Source organism: Oryza sativa, chromosome 8, assembly GCF_034140825.1.
Source record: "Oryza sativa Japonica Group chromosome 8, ASM3414082v1".
Lineage (NCBI taxonomy): Eukaryota > Viridiplantae > Streptophyta > Magnoliopsida > Poales > Poaceae > Oryza > Oryza sativa.
The window spans coordinates 3,209,105-3,228,095 of record NC_089042.1 but is presented as its reverse complement, the minus strand read 5'-3'; positions in this window follow the sequence as shown (position 1 = coordinate 3,228,095).

Below are 18,991 nucleotides of genomic sequence, written 5' to 3'. Positions count from 1 at the left end.
ACTAGCCATGTAAAATGCCTGTGTGTACTAGTTGAATTTTTAATTATGGAATCTTCTCATCGTGTTTGTTCTTATGGCATTATCCTCATCTTCAAAATAAAATGGATTAGGATTGCTTCTGAGCTTAAGCAATTGTTGATGGCCTTTCCAGTCTTGCAATATATTTGTTACATGGGTTTTGGTGAGATTTCAGGGTCCACAATCTGGTCATGTCTGTAAGAATATTAGATGGCAGGATTCATATGTATTGTAGTGTGTGAGAGCTCAATAATGCAGCTTGCTTAACAATCTTTGAAAGATGATTAAAAAAAGCATTGGGACAAGAACATACAATTTTGAAGATATCAGCAGCACATGTTTTGTCTTGGCAGTGATCCAAACCGGGAGTTAGGTTTGGATTTCAGGACACCTAAAACTGATGTAACAGCAGTTTAGAAAGTTGTGACAGCAGATGCAGGGTTGGAACTTTTCGGCGCATACTTTGGGATTTATCGAACATCTCACACTGTAGCTAAATATATTAGCAAATAATAAAATTCTATTAGGAAAATATTTTTTCTTGTTTTTATGAGATGCTCATTGTTAGTTACTTGTCCTAAAAATACCTTTGCTATCTTTATCTTTCAAGAGACGAACATGCCGTTTCTATCTGTCCTTTGGCCCTGTTCTTTTCCGGTTCTGGAATTTGGATTTTTCGTTTGCATGCTCTCCACGCTTCTAAACGGTGCATTTCATGCAAAATTTTTCTATAAATTTTTTTGGAGTACTTTACTAAAGCACCATATATCCATTATCTAAAAATTAGCATCATATATGTAAATTGATATCTCTTTACGCTGCTTCCATTTTTCTTTCTAATTTCATCTGGGAAAGATAGAATATTTCCAACATCCGCATAAACTGCTTGTCAGTATTTATCTTGATTGTCATCATATTAAATTTTCTGCAGTAGCACTAGTTTTATTATGATATCTTTTGTACAAGCATTTTGATCAGCTAAACCCAACTAGGTTCCAGTGGCTATCAGTGCAGGATTTGATAATAAACTCACAAAGCTAGAACCCAATAAAATTGCTTTTGAATGGGCACTTTGGCCAAATAATTATCTGTAGATAGTTTGGCAAAGTTGCTAAAGACAGTTCTATTTAATACAGCTATATTATATTTATTGCTGAATTTATGCTAATATATAGGATTAGCAAATTAAAAGGCTAAAACCAACAAATGAGGGCCATACACCTTGATGTTCCCAAAATAAAATTAAGCATTCACAGTACACTGGAAATAATTAATTTGTTAGATCCATCCACACTTAAGGAGGCTGCCGTTGCTCCTTGGAGAATCTAGAAAATTGCCCAGCTTAACAAACTTGCAAAGAAACAGACAAGATAGAGATATCATATCATTCATATTAATTAGTTGTTTTGCTTGCCTTATGCCATTTGGGGAATAAAGACCAAAGATGCAAGCCTCAAAGCTATAGCTTTTGGTGTTCCTTAGATAGTGCACATTTAGGACTGTGCATAGGGAGATAAAAACCACAACTTTGTGATCAAAGTGGAAAGGGAACAAATGAATAGTCATTCGATTTGAATTATTTTAGAGTTCTCCAAATATTGGAATAGTTCTTTGAAAAAAATAAAATGGAGAGGTAATGATACATAATTGCGACAATTGGTGCAACAGGGGATGGAAAAAATGATTCCAACAAATTAACAAGGACCGCGTTGGTGATAGTGCGATCCGTAGTCCTGAGCACAAACAATGGCAACACCTTAAGCTGAATAAAGAAATACAGCCCTTGATTTTTTTTTCTCCTAACAAAAAAATGTCACCACATTATACACATCCATTTTTTTATATCTACATCAAATTCCTAAACAACTGCGAAGTGAGCGTAGCTCAATTGGTTAGGTTCCTTATGGTGGAACCAGCCCAACCGTGTTTAAGTTCTAGACTTAGACATGGGTTATCGCATTTACGGCTAATTATTCTTTCAGTGGTAGAAGCTATGGGCGTCTATATTGTGTTTGTACTAAAATCATTCGGTCGAAATGCATGGAATAGAAAGATCGTTGAAATGTGAGGAAGATAATAATAACCTTAATTACACATGCCTTCTACCTGCAGAGTTAAATACATAATTATATATTAGATATTTGGTGAAAAAATTGCGAATGATATTGGAAATTTGTGCTTTCGTTTTTTAACTTGATGTTGCCATATTTCCCAGTTCTGTAAATGCCACCAAAAAGTGATAGCTTGCCCTGTCCACGAAATTTGCTGTTAACCCAGGTAATATAACCATCGTCAACCTTGTTAGATTTCTTTTTAAAAAAGAAGAAGACCAAAGTGCAGTTGATAAATATATTAGACCACTGTCGAGCTAAGCCATGACGTACGTCTTGTTGCAATGCAGAAATCACCAATCCCATCAGACTTTCTCACTGAACTTAATCAGAATACATATGGATGTACATAGCCATATATGGCTAGAAACCAACCACAATGCAAATGCAATGCTACTAGATGGTCAGTCCTCTTCGTGCCGTTCCAACATGAAGCTCATGTACAATTAGCCCAACATCTGTAGTGTCACATTGACTTGTACAGTACAATCCATCTTTCTTGTTGTTTTTCTTCTGTCTTTATTTGACATTTATAGTTTAATTTGAAGCCTCACACGTGTTGATATGTAACATACTCCCTCCGTTCCCGTTATAAGACTTTTTAGCATTGCCCATATTCACATATATATATATATATATATATATATATATATATATATATATATATATATATATATATATATATATATATATATATATATATATATATATATATATATATATATATATATATATATATATATATATATATATATATATATATATATATATATATATATATATATATATATATATATATATATATATATATATATAGATATATATATATATATATATATATATATATATATATATATATGTATGTATGTTAATAAATCTAGGTACGCATATATGTCTAAATTCATTACCATATATATGAATATGGGCAATGGTAGAAAGTCTTATAATATGAAACGTACGAATTATCAAATTAAAGTAGCATCACAGAGAATCTAAAGGCAAGAATGAAAGAGAACACATGTACAAACAGTACCACCAGAGTTTTAAACCAAACACAAACAGTACTATCTTTGCTTGTCCCTGTCTATGTAGCTCAAGTAGATGGAGAACAATCTATCAATTGGTATGTACTACCTCCGTATTTAAATATACAGACACTGTACGCACTTCTCTTTATTTAAATATACGATACTGTTAATTTTATTTGGTCTTGTGTGCAACTTTGACCACTATTTACTGTTAGAATATAATGATATTATCTCACAAAAAAAATAATATTATAGTATTGAAAAATGTACCCATATGATTTTTATGTTTTCAAACTAAATATTTTTGAGAGCTATGAATGATTATTACTTATTAAAGTTTCAAAAGTTCCACGTAATACAAACCAACAATATCATATATCTAAATACGGAGAGAGTATCTCCAAATTGTTTGAACCTTGCTAATTTGGATGCAATTTTGTAAGAATTTAATTGAAACCATTCAAGTGCTGCAGAAATATGTGGATTCCCTCATTGCAAGCAATGCATAACGGTCCGTGGTGGAAAAACCTAATATCTATTACCTGAGTTAAAAAAAAACCCTTAAAAGCTTCAAGATCAGGAGATTAATGGGTAGACAAAACAAGGAAGAGAGAGAGATTTTGGTATCACTCTCACAGATGAGGTAGGGTACAATTACAATCATGGAACCCTATGGAGGAAGAAAAAGGAATATGTCTGCTTATTGTTGCTTGGAGAGAAGCAACACTTGATTTGTGTGCCAGGATCAAACTCTAGCTAACTTGTTATTCCAGCCTCATTAGCTATGCACAACTCCCTTGCATCCATTCATGGTGGTCCTAACCTAAACCAAAAGGGAGATCACAAGATATATAATGTTCCTTCGTTGAATTCCTAGAGAGGGTCAGAACTGTCTCACTTTCTTCACAATTTAGGCACAAACACTAGTTCCCAATGCATGAAGATGAGATTAGTTCGAATCTAAATCCAACAGCTATGGAGAAAATGACACCATTCATGTTAAAACCATAGCCGCAAATATATAAGTTCAAACTAGGAATATGTAGCGGAAAAATACGGAAAATCTATGAGGATGTGATGCACGTACCCAAACATTATTAGTATCTTTCTCCAAGTTGATGATCGATAATGTTCTTCATGAGTTGAATGCAACAGGGAATTTGGCAACCTTTGAATCCAAGCAAGAAAGGAACTTTTTCATGACGAATTCACTTCTTTAGGAACATTTTTTCAGGACCATTTCATGAATTGATACCACAATTTGAGTAGTCATTTTAACAGGCCAGATTTTTTTTTGTGTGAAATGGAGATGGACAAATATTAAGGGAGTAGATTTGAGAGCTCTGATTGTTGGCTGAAAACATTAACTTGATTTTTGTAATTTGTACATTCTATAATTCTCTGCCCTCTTGTACATGGACACACTTATATTTATCGCCCTAAGTGGTTGCGTTGGCGAATACAAAAAGAAATATCATGGGAGACTGGACAAACTAGATAAAGCTCTAGCCCCTTTTGCCATGGATGTATGGTTTCAAGAGGGTTCAGTGGAGGCTCCTATAGTCGGAAAAATTATTTAGTAGAAATCACATATGTAGTGGAAACTATCGTTAGATTAAAAAAAATGAATGCTTGATATTTATCCATGTCATCAATGGTAAAAATTTTACTCCCAAATTCAACAATAAGTAAAAATTTTACTGAGAATAAAACGTTTACTCTTGGTGATATGGATGAATCTCTGACAGCCCTTCTTAGATCGATCGGTATAATTTTTTAGGTTGGCACTACTCCCTCCATCCCAAAATATAAGTATTTTTAGACTTCAACGTAGTTTCGATATACTACTTTGACCAACAATATTTATAAAAGTAATATGTTTTAAATACAAATAATTGCATAATATAAACTTTTTATATCGCATGAACTTTTTATGTAAAAGATCGTACCTTTAGCACTTCTCATATCAAATATACTAGAGGATGCCCCACGCGTTGCTGCGGGACTTGGTTAACATCAATTTGTTAGATAAGAGGTATAATCTCAAGAAGAAACAAAAAAAACAAATAGCTTTCTTGGAGAAATTCTTTTTAGCAGCCCTATCAAAATTTTGTAGATAATTTAGGTAGCACATGTCAACTGAAGGAGCGTTCAGCATAAAGCTCTTTTATACGGATTAACGGTCTGGATACATGTAGATGTGTGTGGAGATGGGCCAATGTATTCATGTGGGCTACATTTGGCACTGAGGAGGCCAAGAGACTCACCCGGTCGGTGACTGATGGGTTGGGCTCTATGATGCATTCCATCCAACGTCTGAGAAGCAATCTAATACATTCATCTAACGGTTCACAATTTGATGATGACGTGAAAGCACGAGATTTGAGCGTTTGGCCTTAACTTTATAGAAAGAAGTGATTAGCTTGTTTACTTGATGATGTTGTTTGTAATAGTAATTGCATCTAATGGGTTATATAACTCATATAGCAAAAGAGGATTTGCCCTTGGCAGCAACAGTGCTTGTGCACCGTCGACTTTGCTAAGCTAGAAAGTAGATGCACACATATAAACCCACAACCGTTATTAATATCGATTTCTCTAGTAGTACCACTTCTTACTAACGTTACACATGAATATATTCGGAAAAGAAAAATACAAGCTACACCTACACGTGCAGTTCTATCAAAACAAGAACCAAAAAAGAAAAAAAAAGCTACACGTGCAGTTTAATTTACCACGCGAAGAGCAGAGAATTTATTCAGAAAAAAGAACGAAAGTAAAAAAAAGGAAACAAGATTAGAGAAATGAAAAAAATGACAACACGATCACTGACAGCCTCCTCCTCAATGGGCATCGAATCCTCAATGGGCTACCGGCCGGACAGGTCACCGGTCGCCGGCCAATCAGCCGGTGACAAGTCAGCACGGTCACCGCCGACGTGGCGCTCCGAGAGCTCTCCACGTCTTCTTCTTCCTCGCTCTGATGCTGTTGTAGCTGGAGGAGAAATTCAGAGATAAGGTTCAGATATAGATGCAGATGCTGCTGCAGTGCTGAGCTGATCGGAGACGCAACCGTCGCTGGCCGGCCGGCGGCGGCCGGTGGTGGTGGCGGCACGCGTCGACCTCGCCGGCGGCATCTTAGCCTATCAAGAATCACATCAGATTAAAATAACTAATCTTAATTATTGTCAATTATTTGTGTTGTTTTTTCTCTTCTTGCTCAGCTCTGGCTTATTAGTTATTATAGGTGTTTTTTTGTGTGGGCCAGATAGTGAGATAAAGAATACAAATGATGCTTTGAATTAATTCCATATTTTAGTTGCCCTTTTATGGGGGGCATTTCTGCCTCCCCTAGCAATAACCTGGCTATGATCATTATCAAGTTGATCAGCTGCAATATTTGATAGGCTGGATGACTTCCCAATAGGAGCATCAATTTACTTCAATTCTCTTCCCCCCTTCATTTTCTTCCCTTTTCTTCATTCAATGTGTGCCACTGATAACATATTTTGTATTCGGTTAATACGATTTGTATTTTCAAATAATCTTGTCGGTCGAAGAAAAGTACAGTTTAAAATGAGAAATCTTGTTAAAATCATGAATTGGCTAAAGAGGCGCGCTTGTTTTTTTTCTTCCATTTGATCCACTGTAATAAAAAAAAACCAATGTAATCATCTCACATGGTTTATTCCGTTTTGATATCTTAGATTCCTAGCTCCACTCGTGCAAGCGTAATATGGTTTTGATGTTATATATGATTTTGTCAAAAGGTATGGTGGGTGAGGTAACCAATCTTTGCATGTAAACCTATGGAGTTATGACAACTATAACCACAAAATATTCCCAGGAAGAGGGCACCAAATATTTGTAGTGTAACTTAGATCACACCAAAATATGGGATTGCGGGCTACATATTAAAATCACTTTATGCCAAATCCTTTTGAGTTACACGAAAAAAACACAAATATCTCTATTAATTATTTATCTTGTTAGTATTAAAATATCCGGTGGCAATAAATTGGTTTCAAATCTCACCGACATATTCAGTACGTACTTATAACATTGTTTTGTATCCATTTAAATTAGAAATATGATTGAGGAACAAAGGTGGAAATTGTACCATCTGAATTGTTAATGTGGCTGATTCGTTTTTTCTTATTGGCTTTTAATTTATTTGGCACATGAATTTATTAACTGGAAGTGGATCAGCATGCACAGTTCTCTAGGAGGGAACCCTACAAGATGAAAGAATATTTTGGATATAGTCTATGTTATGTACTTATTAGAATTATATATAAATCTAGGTCGAATTGAGAAAAAAAAAGGCACTAGTGAACCAATTGACCTTATTGGAATGTGATTGAACTTTTATGAGTGTTTTATCGCAAGTGTGAAGAAAACAGATTCTGGATCCAAACCTGAAGTTTTGCCAGTGCCACAAAACAAGTTTTGAGTATCAAATTCAAAATTTATTGTTGCAGCGAGCACTAATATTATGAAAAAAAAAGTATACTTAAATTCTTTGTCATAAAATTAACCTTTAAGGGATTCCAATTGTGTGTTACCCCACAGATAATCTATGCTACAAACTAAATTGTTCTTGTAGGTAAATTGGTTCCCTTCCTATATATTCACTCTTTTCTAGAAAGATACATTCACAAGACTTATATATACCCTTTTTCGAGAAAGATACATTCACAAGACTCTTGCACTTTTGAGTTTTGAGGGAACTAAGCCAACCAGAGGGGGGGTGAATGGTTGGTATACCCAAAAACCGAAAACTTTTAGCGGAAATAAAAGTTACCCTCGAAATCGACGGAACGCGGTCTGACCGAAGTTGTGTGGACCCCCGTTTTTATAACAGGAATCATTCGTGTAAACCGTACCATTTCCCTGGATCAAGTAGTCTGGTACACACGAGTTCATAGCTGAAATACCAAATGCACATACACGAGAGTCTAGTGCTAATTATTACATCATAAGCCCTCAGGCACTGTCTTAAATCATTAGACCAAGCGGTCCGGAATACAACCAAAAGCAGAATTAGATAAGGCAGCGGAATTTAGGCAGCGGCATGCCATTGCCACAGGCAACGACCGTACTAAGACCTACTGAGCGCCATCGTCTTCATCTTCCTCCTGGTAGTAGGCATAGGGATCCTCCGGAGCTTTATCTCCCGCTTCTGATTAAGTTTATATTTGCAAGGGTGAGTACCAACCGTACTCAGCAAGCCACCACAGCAACAATGCATATGAAAGGGGGTATTTCAAAGGATGGCTATGGTTCTTTTGCGCAAAGCAAGTTTTGTAATTCTTTTCACAAACCTAAGACCTAGCATTGACTGATCAAATTTTAGTACCAGTGTTTATATTTAAACAACGACGGTTCTGTCCACCATCCATTGTGATCCCAAGGATAGCTTCCCACCATTGAATCGTTATGGTTTTCTGAGGACGCTCACTTTCCCCCTTCTCAGGAAGTGGCTCCATCAGCATAAAAATTCATCATGCAACAACCCATCCCACACAAGTTAAGAATTTAGAGACTAGCTGTGGAGATTATGGATATCCCATATCTACACGGCGATACTATTTGGGCTGGATATAGGATACCGAATATGTATAGAATATCTTATTTGTATCTCGGGTTTGTTTCTTAACTTGTACAACAAGGAAACACCTTGAGATTTAGTCGGTCACGACTGTATTTGTATTCCGTTAGGGATATAGATTATCTTTTGTAACCCGGACTCCTTCCCATATATAAGGGGGGTCCGGGCGCCTCTAGGGGCGGAGGTTAATTTTCTCTAAAATCATACAATCAATAATACACTCGGCGGATTCATCCCCGGACAGGAGTAGGGTATTACTTCTTTTATAAGAAGGCCTGAACCTGTATAAATCTTTTGTCTCCAAACCCATACACTTTTCTAGCTTGATAGCCACCCCCTTTTATTATTGCCGAAATCTAGTTTCGACAGTTGGCGCGCCAGGTAGGGGTAGCGTCAAGCTTTTCGCCGATCAGCGCAATGGGTTCCGTCTCCGGCATCGACGACCTCGTCTTCCCTCCCGGGCAGACGTTTCGGTTCGGCAGCCTCGACTTCATCACCAACAACTTTGGCAAGATTTCTCTCCTCGACTCGGAATCAGACCAGTCGGGAGAGAACCGGATTTCGGTCGGGTTTGGATTCCCGAACGCGGCTGAAAGCTACTTCAAGACCATCTCAACCGAGTCGGCTTCAAACCACTCGGCCGAGATCGCATCTTCTCCAACGACACCAGACCAAGATGATGGGACTTACCCACCAGTCCTGATGAAGCTCCCCGACGACTTAGCGGCCGTCTCCACCACGACAGCGTCTTCATCCCGTAGGCCTAGGCAGAAGTCGGCTTCAACACCGATTTCGCCTAGCTTCAGGGAAGTTGGCGTCATCCTCCAACCACTCGGCACGGTTTCGACGGATCAGCTGGATGACTACAACAGCTCTCCCACCGCCGACTCACGTCCTACTGACATCGTGGAGTACGACGAATTTAGTTCTCGCTACAACGACTTCAACGACTTCGACGACTTCGACGGAAGCCTAGATGACAACTACACCCCTCTCTACTTTGGCGTTTTCATGGCCAATAATGAGACGGAGGAGCAACGCCAAGCCCGGGAGACCGAAGAACGTCGCCGACTGGAGGAGGAGCATCAAGCACAAGAACAAGAACGGCTACGGCGTGAGCAGCAGGACCGTGAGCGGACCGCGAAGGAGGCTGAGGATCGACGTCAGCGAGCTTTGGAAGCAGGGCGCCGAGCGCGTGATCTCATCGGCCAACAAGACGTCGAAGGGACACCGGTTTTCCGTACCCCTCAACAGAATGCGGTTGCCGCGATCACCCTTCTCGACACCCTCCTCAACCAAAACGAGCTCAATCGATCCGACCACGTCGTCAACATCTTGAACCAGACGAAGACCATGATTGCGGCCTCGGTCCCAGTTAACTCCGAAAGTGTCCACACGCCGACTGGCAGCCGAGTTCCCCACTTCCGATCTCATGACTACCGTCATCCAAGCCTCAGCATCACCGGCGCAGGATCCAACCGCAGGAGCAGGGGTCACGACGAGCGGTCTGTTCACTCACCTCCCGACCTTCATAGGGAGCGCCGAGTGGAACGGCCTCGCTCACCACCTCGTCGCCGCCCCATCGATCTTCGCGACACAATCATACAGCGCCGAGCGGCTCGAGGCTACCATCACTCGCCGGACCGCCACGACGACGACCTTGACGGAGTAGCAGCCTTCACCGACGACCTGCGTCGAGTGGATTGGCCAGCCGGCTTCAAACCGACTGGAATAGAGAAGTATGACGGCACCACTAACCCCGAATCGTGGCTCACCGTCTACGGTCTCGCAATCCGCGCAGCAGGAGGAGACAACAAGGCCATGGCGAACTATTTACCAGTGGCTTTAGCGGATTCCGCCCGATCTTGGCTCCATGGATTGCCCCGTGGCACAATTGGATCTTGGGCCGAACTACGCGACCACTTCATCGCCAACTTCCAAGGCACCTTCGAGCGTCCCGGCACACAATATGATCTCTACAACGTCATTCAGAAGTCCGGAGAATCCCTTCGAGATTACATCCGGCGGTTTTCTGAACAACGTAACAAGATCTCCGACATCACCGACGACGTCATCATCGCCGCGTTCACCAAAGGGATTCGCCACGAAGAACTAGTCGGCAAGTTTGGGCGCAAGCCTCCCAGGACAGTCAAGCTCATGTTTGAAAAAGCCAACGAGTACGCCAAAGCTGAAGACGCCGTCACCGCATCAAAGCAGTCGGGTCCCAGTTGGAAGCCAAAAAAGGATACGCCGGCTACGGGAGGAGGTGGAAGTAACAATCATAAGGACCGCAAGCGTAAGCCTGCGGAACTTGTTGCAACCGCCAGCCACTCTTCTCGACAGCGTTCGCGCGTCAACACGTTCGACAAGATCATGAACTCCCAATGCCCGCACCATCCTAACTCCAACCATGTGGCCAAAGATTGCTTCGTCTACAAGCAATTCGCGGATCAATACACCAAGACTGCACGGAAGAATTCCGACGAAGAACAAAGCACGTCGAGGAAGAAGGACGACGGCGACACCCCGGCAGGTTTTCAAGATCACCGCAAGGAGCTCAACCATATCTTCGGCGGCCCCCTGGCTTATGAGTCTAAACGGAAGCAGAAGTTGACTGAACGGGAGATCAATGCTGTTCAGCCCGACATGCCCCAGTATCTTCGATGGTCAGAGATTGCAATCAAGTTTGACCGCTCGGATCATCCTGACCGAGTGGTCCACCCGGGGCGGTACCCCCTGGTACTAGACCCAGTGGTCCGCAATGTCAAGCTTCGCAGAACCCTCATTGACGGTGGCAGCGCACTCAATATCCTCTTCGCCAAGACCTTGGATGATATGCAGATTCCTCGCTCCGAGCTAAAACCAAGCAATGCGCCTTTTCACGGAGTGATTCCAGGATTATCCGCAACTCCACTCGGCCAGATCACCCTCCCGGTCACTTTCGGCACTCGGGAAAACTTTCGCACAGAGAATATCAGCTTCGAAGTCGCCGATTTCGAGACAGCTTACCATGCCATACTCGGACGCCCGGCGTTAGCCAAGTTCATGGCCGTCCCGCACTACACTTACATGATGATGAAGATGCCTGGTCCCCGAGGAGTGCTATCCCTACGGAGTGACATCAAGCAAGCCGTCACATGCGACAAGGAGAGTTGCGACATGGCTCAAACCCGCGAGATGGCGTCTGCCCGAGAGGATATCCGACTGGCTGCAGCCACGGCAAGCGAAGGAGAAATACCTGCTACCAAGACTTCAAAAAGTGGAGAAAGCGAAGCCAAGACTAAGAAGATTCCCCTAGATCCCTCTGATCCTACTAAAACTGCTGTAATAGGCGCCGAGTTAGATTGTAAATAGGAAAGCGCGCTCATCACCTTTCTTCAGAATAATAAAGATATCTTTGCGTGGAAACCATCGGATATGCCCGGTATTCCTAGAGAGGTGATTGAGCACTCCTTACATGTCAAAGAAGATGCAAAGCCCATCAAACAACGACTCCGCCGATTCGCACAAGACAGGAAGGACGCGATCAAGGAGGAATTAACCAAGCTGTTAGCAGCAGGCTTCATCAAAGAAGTCCTTCATCCCGACTGGCTGGCAAACCCGGTTCTAGTTCGGAAGAAAACAGGGCAATGGCGCATGTGTGTCGATTATACCGACCTCAACAAGTCTTGTCCCAAAGATCCTTTTGGGTTGCCTCGCATTGACCAGGTAGTCGACTCGACCGCCGGCTGTGAGCTTCTCAGTTTTTTGGATTGCTACTCGGGGTATCATCAGATCCGACTGAAGGAATCCGACTGCTTGAAGACTTCATTCATCACGCCTTTTGGGGCATACTGCTACGTCACCATGCCGTTCGGACTAAAAAACGCAGGAGCAACTTATCAACGTATGATCCAAAGATGCTTCTCAACGCAGATCGGCCGCAACGTTGAAGCCTATGTGGATGATGTAGTCGTTAAGACCAAGCAAAAGGATGATTTGATCTCGGATCTAGAAGAAACCTTTGCGAGCATCCGTGCTTTCAGGATGAAATTGAACCCTGAAAAGTGCACCTTCGGAGTACCGTCAGGGAAGCTGCTTGGCTTTATGGTGTCTCATAGGGGCATCCAAGCCAACCCGGAGAAAGTTACTGCCATCCTCAACATGAAACCGCCAAGTACCCAGAAAGATGTTCAGAAGCTGACTGGATGCATGGCGGCGCTCAGCCGATTTGTTTCAAGACTTGGCGAGCGGGGGATGCCCTTCTTTAAGCTGCTGAAGAAAACAGATAATTTCCAGTGGGGACCCGAAGCACAGGAGGCCTTCGAAGATTTCAAGAAACTCCTCACCGAGCCACCAGTCTTAGCCTCGCCACACCCGCAGGAGCCGTTGTTGCTGTATGTATCAGCCACCTCCCAGGTTGTGAGCACAGTCTTGGTCGTTGAGCGCGAGGAAGAAGGCCATGTCCAAAAAGTCCAGCGACCGATTTATTTTGTCAGCGAGGTCCTAGCCGACTCCAAAACGAGGTACCCTCAGGTTCAGAAGCTGTTATATGGTATTCTAATTACTACCAGGAAGCTATCTCACTACTTTCAAGGTCACTCGGTAACGGTGGTCACATCATTTCCACTCGGTGATATACTGCACAACCGCGAGGCAAACGGACGTATTGCTAAGTGGGCTTTGGAGTTGATGTCTTTGGACATATCATTCAAGCCCCGAATTTCAATCAAGTCCCAAGCGCTAGCTGATTTTGTCGCCGAATGGACCGAGTGCCAGGAGGATACCCCTGCGGAGAACATGGAGCACTGGACCATGCATTTTGACGGGTCAAAAAGACTTTCGGGCACTGGAGCAGGAGTGGTTTTGATTTCCCCGACTGGAGAAAGATTGAGCTATGTGCTTTGGATACATTTTTCGGCGTCCCACAACGTTGCCGAGTATGAGGCCCTCCTTCATGGACTACGGATTGCAATTTCCCTAGGGATAAAGCGTCTGATTGTTCGAGGCGATTCACAGCTGGTCGTCAACCAAGTCATGAAAGAGTGGTCCTGCATTGACGACAATATGATGGCATATCGACAAGAGGTGCGCAAATTGGAAGACAAGTTCGATGGACTCGAGCTCAGTCACGTTCTTCGACACAACAATGAAGCCGCCGACAGACTTGCCAATCTTGGATCCAAGCGCGAGACGGCGCCCTCAGATGTTTTCGTCGAACACCTTTATACACCGACCGTACCTCATAAAGATACTACTCAAGATGCGGACACTCATGACATAGCTATGGTTGAAGCCGACTGGCGAGAGCCCTTCATACGATTCTTAACTTCTCAAGAGCTCCCTCAAAATAAAGATGAAGCCGAGCGGATTTCAAGGCGGAGCAAACTCTATGTTATGCATGAATCTGAGCTATACAAGAAAAGCCCTTCAGGAGTTCTGCAACGCTGCGTATCTTTAGAGGAAGGGAGACAATTGCTGAAAGACATACATTCTGGGATATGCGGAAACCATGCCGCTGCACGCACCATTGTCGGCAAAGCTTACCGGCAGGGTTTTTTCTGGCCTACTGCTGTGTCCGACGCCGACAAGATTGTGCGCACGTGCGAAGGTTGCCAATTTTTCGCTAGACAAATTCATCTACCAGCTCAAGAGTTGCAAACTATCCCGCTGTCTTGGCCGTTTGCGGTTTGGGGGCTCGACATGGTTGGCCCGTTTAAAAAGGCAGTCGGCGGTTACACGCATCTCTTCGTGGCCATTGATAAGTTCTCCAAGTGGATTGAAGCTAAACCGGTTGTCACAATCACAGCAGATAATGCTCGAGACTTCTTCATCAACATTGTACATAGATTTGGAGTGCCCAATCGGATCATCACTGATAATGGCACACAATTCACTGGCGGAGTTTTTAAAGACTTTTGTGAGGACTTTGGAATCAAGATTTGCTATGCCTCCGTGGCGCACCCCATGAGCAATGGACAGGTGGAGCGAGCCAATGGCATGATACTTCAAGGGATTAAAGCACGTGTTTTATGTTCAAAATTGTCCATTGAACATAATTGTCATGCCGATCATAATTGTCCATAAATACTTCAAGGGATTGAACATAAAACCAAGTGTAATACATGTCCCGGTGCTCAATAACCGCGAGCACGGCTATTCGAATAGATTTGGTTTACTCACACTGCAGTGGATGTACACTTTACCCACACTCCGCGACTGCCCAACACATGAGCCTTGTCTCAACACATGAGACGCGTCACGGTAAAGCTTTTCGATAACCTCGCATTGGCAGTACCCGCTCCATGAACGTTACATCCTCATGCACTCTAGGCGTACACGGTTTCTAGCAGTGAGAGGAGTTCTGGCGCACCTGGGAAGGGAAGACTCACACATGCATTAAGTTATAATTATGTTTTAGATTCTCACATGGCAGTCCTACCGATGGTGACACCACTGTAGACACCCGCCTCGCGGTCCTACCAATGGTTGCCCCACCGTAGAGCCCCTGCCTTACACATCAAGAAACCACTATGCATGGATACTGCCTCCGCTCAGCTATTTACTCCGCTAGGTCTATCCCCATACGAGAAGTGTGGTTGTACGGGGTCGTTTCATGCTTAACTTCATGGCTCGGTCCTTAATTGACCGGGGACGGTACTAGCCTTTCCCAGATACCACCCAAATCCACCGTCCGCCCCAGTCTAAAACAAGTTGTTTAATTTCTTTCCTACTTTCACAAATCATGTCATCATTATCATGGCAATATGGCGCTCATGTCTCCACATGCCGCATCTCAATTACCTTCCCAAAGGTAATTGCCCAAGCATATAATATTTGATAAACATGAGTATGCAAGATTCTAAAGTAGCATTTCTAAGCAAGTGTCATAGTTGACTAGGGACTCATACGTAATCATGGTTACAAAGATTTAAGGGTAAACAATAATCAAGGCATGGCATAATCACAAGTAGGATGTTCATCATTGCATGCAATCTTATTTGTAAGCAAAAATTGATTTCACAATTGGGATCAACGTGATCAAAGAATAGTGATGACTTGCCTTGCTCGAGGTCTTGCGGGTCTTGGCCTTCACTTGGATCCGCGGCTCCCTCGGGCTCTATAGTTACGTGTGAAAATTGATTTGAATTCGGTTAGAATTCAAATAAAAATCCAAATAAATCCAAATGAAAGTCGAATGCGAAAGTCAATTCCTTTATATTAACTTTACTATTCGCGAACTAAGGCAAACCCAATTTCGAATTAAACTATTTTGCGGGTATAAATATTTGTTGTCATAAGTTTTTAATTTAATCTACCCGAGCATTACATCCATATAATAGGCTAGAAATTTCTATCGCGAGCTAAAAATCGGACGAAATCCTAGAAATATTATACGATTTAATTTAGTCTATGACTAAATGATTAAATATATTACACGGCTAAAATCCCTAGTAATTAAATCCGAATTTCTACCGTGAATCGATTACTTATAGAGATTACCCAAAAATAATCTATAATAATCTATAAGAATTCATCTATTTGTTTAGTTATTAATTACATCTAAATTACTACCGCGAATCGATTTCTTATAGAAATTACCAAGAATAATCCATAATTTATATTAAACTTTGCAATTCTACGACTATAATTAATCTATAATTAAATTCTAATTATTTTAAATTTTCTAGACTTCCCTAATCTCCCTCTAATTTCTATTTATTTTTTTTCTTTTCTTTTTCTCTCCTCTTTTCTCTCTTTTCTTTTCTTTTTCCTTCTCTTTCTCTCTTTTCTTTTCTTTTTCCTTCTCTTTCTCTCCCTCCCGGTTTCTCTCCTTCTTTCTTTCTTCTTTCTCTCCCTCGGCTTCTCCCTTCATCTCTCTCTCTCGGCTCTCTCTCTACCCGGCGGCACGGCGACAAACAGGGGGGGCAGCGGCTCACCGAAGGCGGCGGCGGCGACGACGGCGCACGGCGCGGCACACTGGGGCGGCGGCGCGGAGGCACGAAAGCGGCGGCACGACAGCACGAGGGCGGCGGCGCGGCGGCACGACGGCGGCGGTGCGTGGAGAAGGGGAGAGGGAGAGGAGGAGGGAATGGAGTGGGGTGGAGAAGGGGGAAGGGGCCGGGGTTTTTATAGGGGAGACAGGGGGGGAAAAGGGAGAGAAGGAGTGGGAGGGGTGAAACGACGGCGGCGTGGCGGCGCGGGGTGCGAGGCAGTGAGGGGACGGGCGCGCGGCGACGGGACGGGCGACACGACGGCGCTCGGCTCGGGGCGGCGAAGCGATGGGCGGGCGACGCGACGGGCGGTGACGGGGCGCGTGGGCGCGCGGGGCGACGGGATGGCGGCGTGGCGCGGCGCGGCAGCGGCGAAGTGACGGCGCGCGGTGGCTCGGGGCGCGAGGCGCGCGCAGCAGGGGAGATGGGACGGGCGCGCGGCGAGGCGACGGCGCGCGGCGCGCGGCGCGGCAGGCGGCAGCGGCGCGGCGCGGGGCGGGGCTCGAGGCGACGCGACGGCGCGCGGCGCGGCAGCGACGATGGCGACGGCGCAGCAGCGGCGATGGGACGGTGACGCGGCGACGGGACGGCGCGGCGCGGCGCGGGGCTCGGCGCGCGGCTAGGGGCAGAGGTGGGAGAGGAGGGGGAAGGCTAGGGACCGCATCGAACACCTACGCCATAATGAACAGTGTATTTTCCTATTTATCCCGATTTTAGTTTGTTTCCCATATAAATTTGATTCTATAATTTCTAAATCTTGCATAAATGAAGTTTACTCAATATTTGTGTTATCTCAACTAATGAATTCACCCTAGATTAATATTACTCATATTTTATTTGTATAATTTATTTGAATTTTTAATTAGGGTTAATTCTTATTCCATCGCATTTAAATTTAATTGATACGAATATGATCGTCGTCGTAGTCGCTCTCGTCTTCAAAAATACGAGCATCCTCCCCCTGAACCTGTGACAGTGTACCTGCAATATCGGGTCTAGTACCTGGACTAGCCTCATCAAAAGAAACTTCGCAAGTCTCAACAATTTTGTTAGTCCCTAAAATAAGTACACGATAGCCACGAGTATGTGCGGGGTAACCAAGAAACAATCCATCGGTAGAGCGTGCCTCAAACTTATCCAAATTTCCAGATTTCAAGACAAAGCACTTGCAACCAAAAACACGCAAATGTGAAACTTTGGGTTGATGACCAAATCGAAGTTCATAAGAAGTTTTTCCAAGTTTAGAACGCAAGAAAACTCGATTTGAAATATAGCAAGCAGTGTTAATCGCCTCAGCCCAAAATTTTCTAGGAGTTTTATATTCATCCAACATCGTTCTAGCCATCTCAACCAAAACACGATTTTTCCTTTCAACAACACCGTTTTGTTGAGGAACACGAGGAGAAGAAAATTCATGTTCAAGACCCCTTTCGTTGCAAAATTGTTCAAATGAAGCATTTTTAAACTCTCCACCATTATCACTTCGAATTCTTTTCAAAGAACTAGGAAATTCAAGCTCCAATCGAAGAAACAAACCACGAAAGTGTTGAAAAGCTTCATCCTTAGTTGCCATAAAGAAAACCCAAGAATATCGAGAAAAATCGTTAACTATAACCAACACATACCACTTTCCTCCAACAGATTGCACTCTATTTGGACCAACAGTGTCCATATGTAATAGCTGTCCCGGTGCATCCGTCATCACAGAAACAATAGGAGCATGTGAAGTAGAAACCATCTTAGCATGACGACACGGTGTACAAACCAAATCAAGATCTTTCTTAAGTTTAGGCAAACCACGAACAAGATCCAAACCACTTAACCTAGTGAGATGATCAAAACCAACATGTCCAAGTCTACGATGCCAAAACATCACATCTTTATCAAACTTAACAACCAAACATGTTATCACAGGTGAAATAGAATTTTCAAAATCAGCTTTAAACACTCTTCCATAGCGAGAAATATTCAGCATAGAATCACCACGAGAATCAAAAACTTTACTTCCAGTTTTCTTAAAGTGAACTTCAAACTCTTCATCAACAATTTGTGAAACCGAAAGCAAATTGTACTTTAAATCCTTAACCAAAGCTACATTCTTCAATTCAAATTTTTCATTTACCTTAACCAAATCTGTAGCAACAACGACACTAGTAGAAACATCAGCAAAGACAATTGACTCAGTCTTGGATGCCTTTTTGAGGGAGGAGAACCAATCTTTATCACCGGTCATGTGCCGCGAACAACCGGA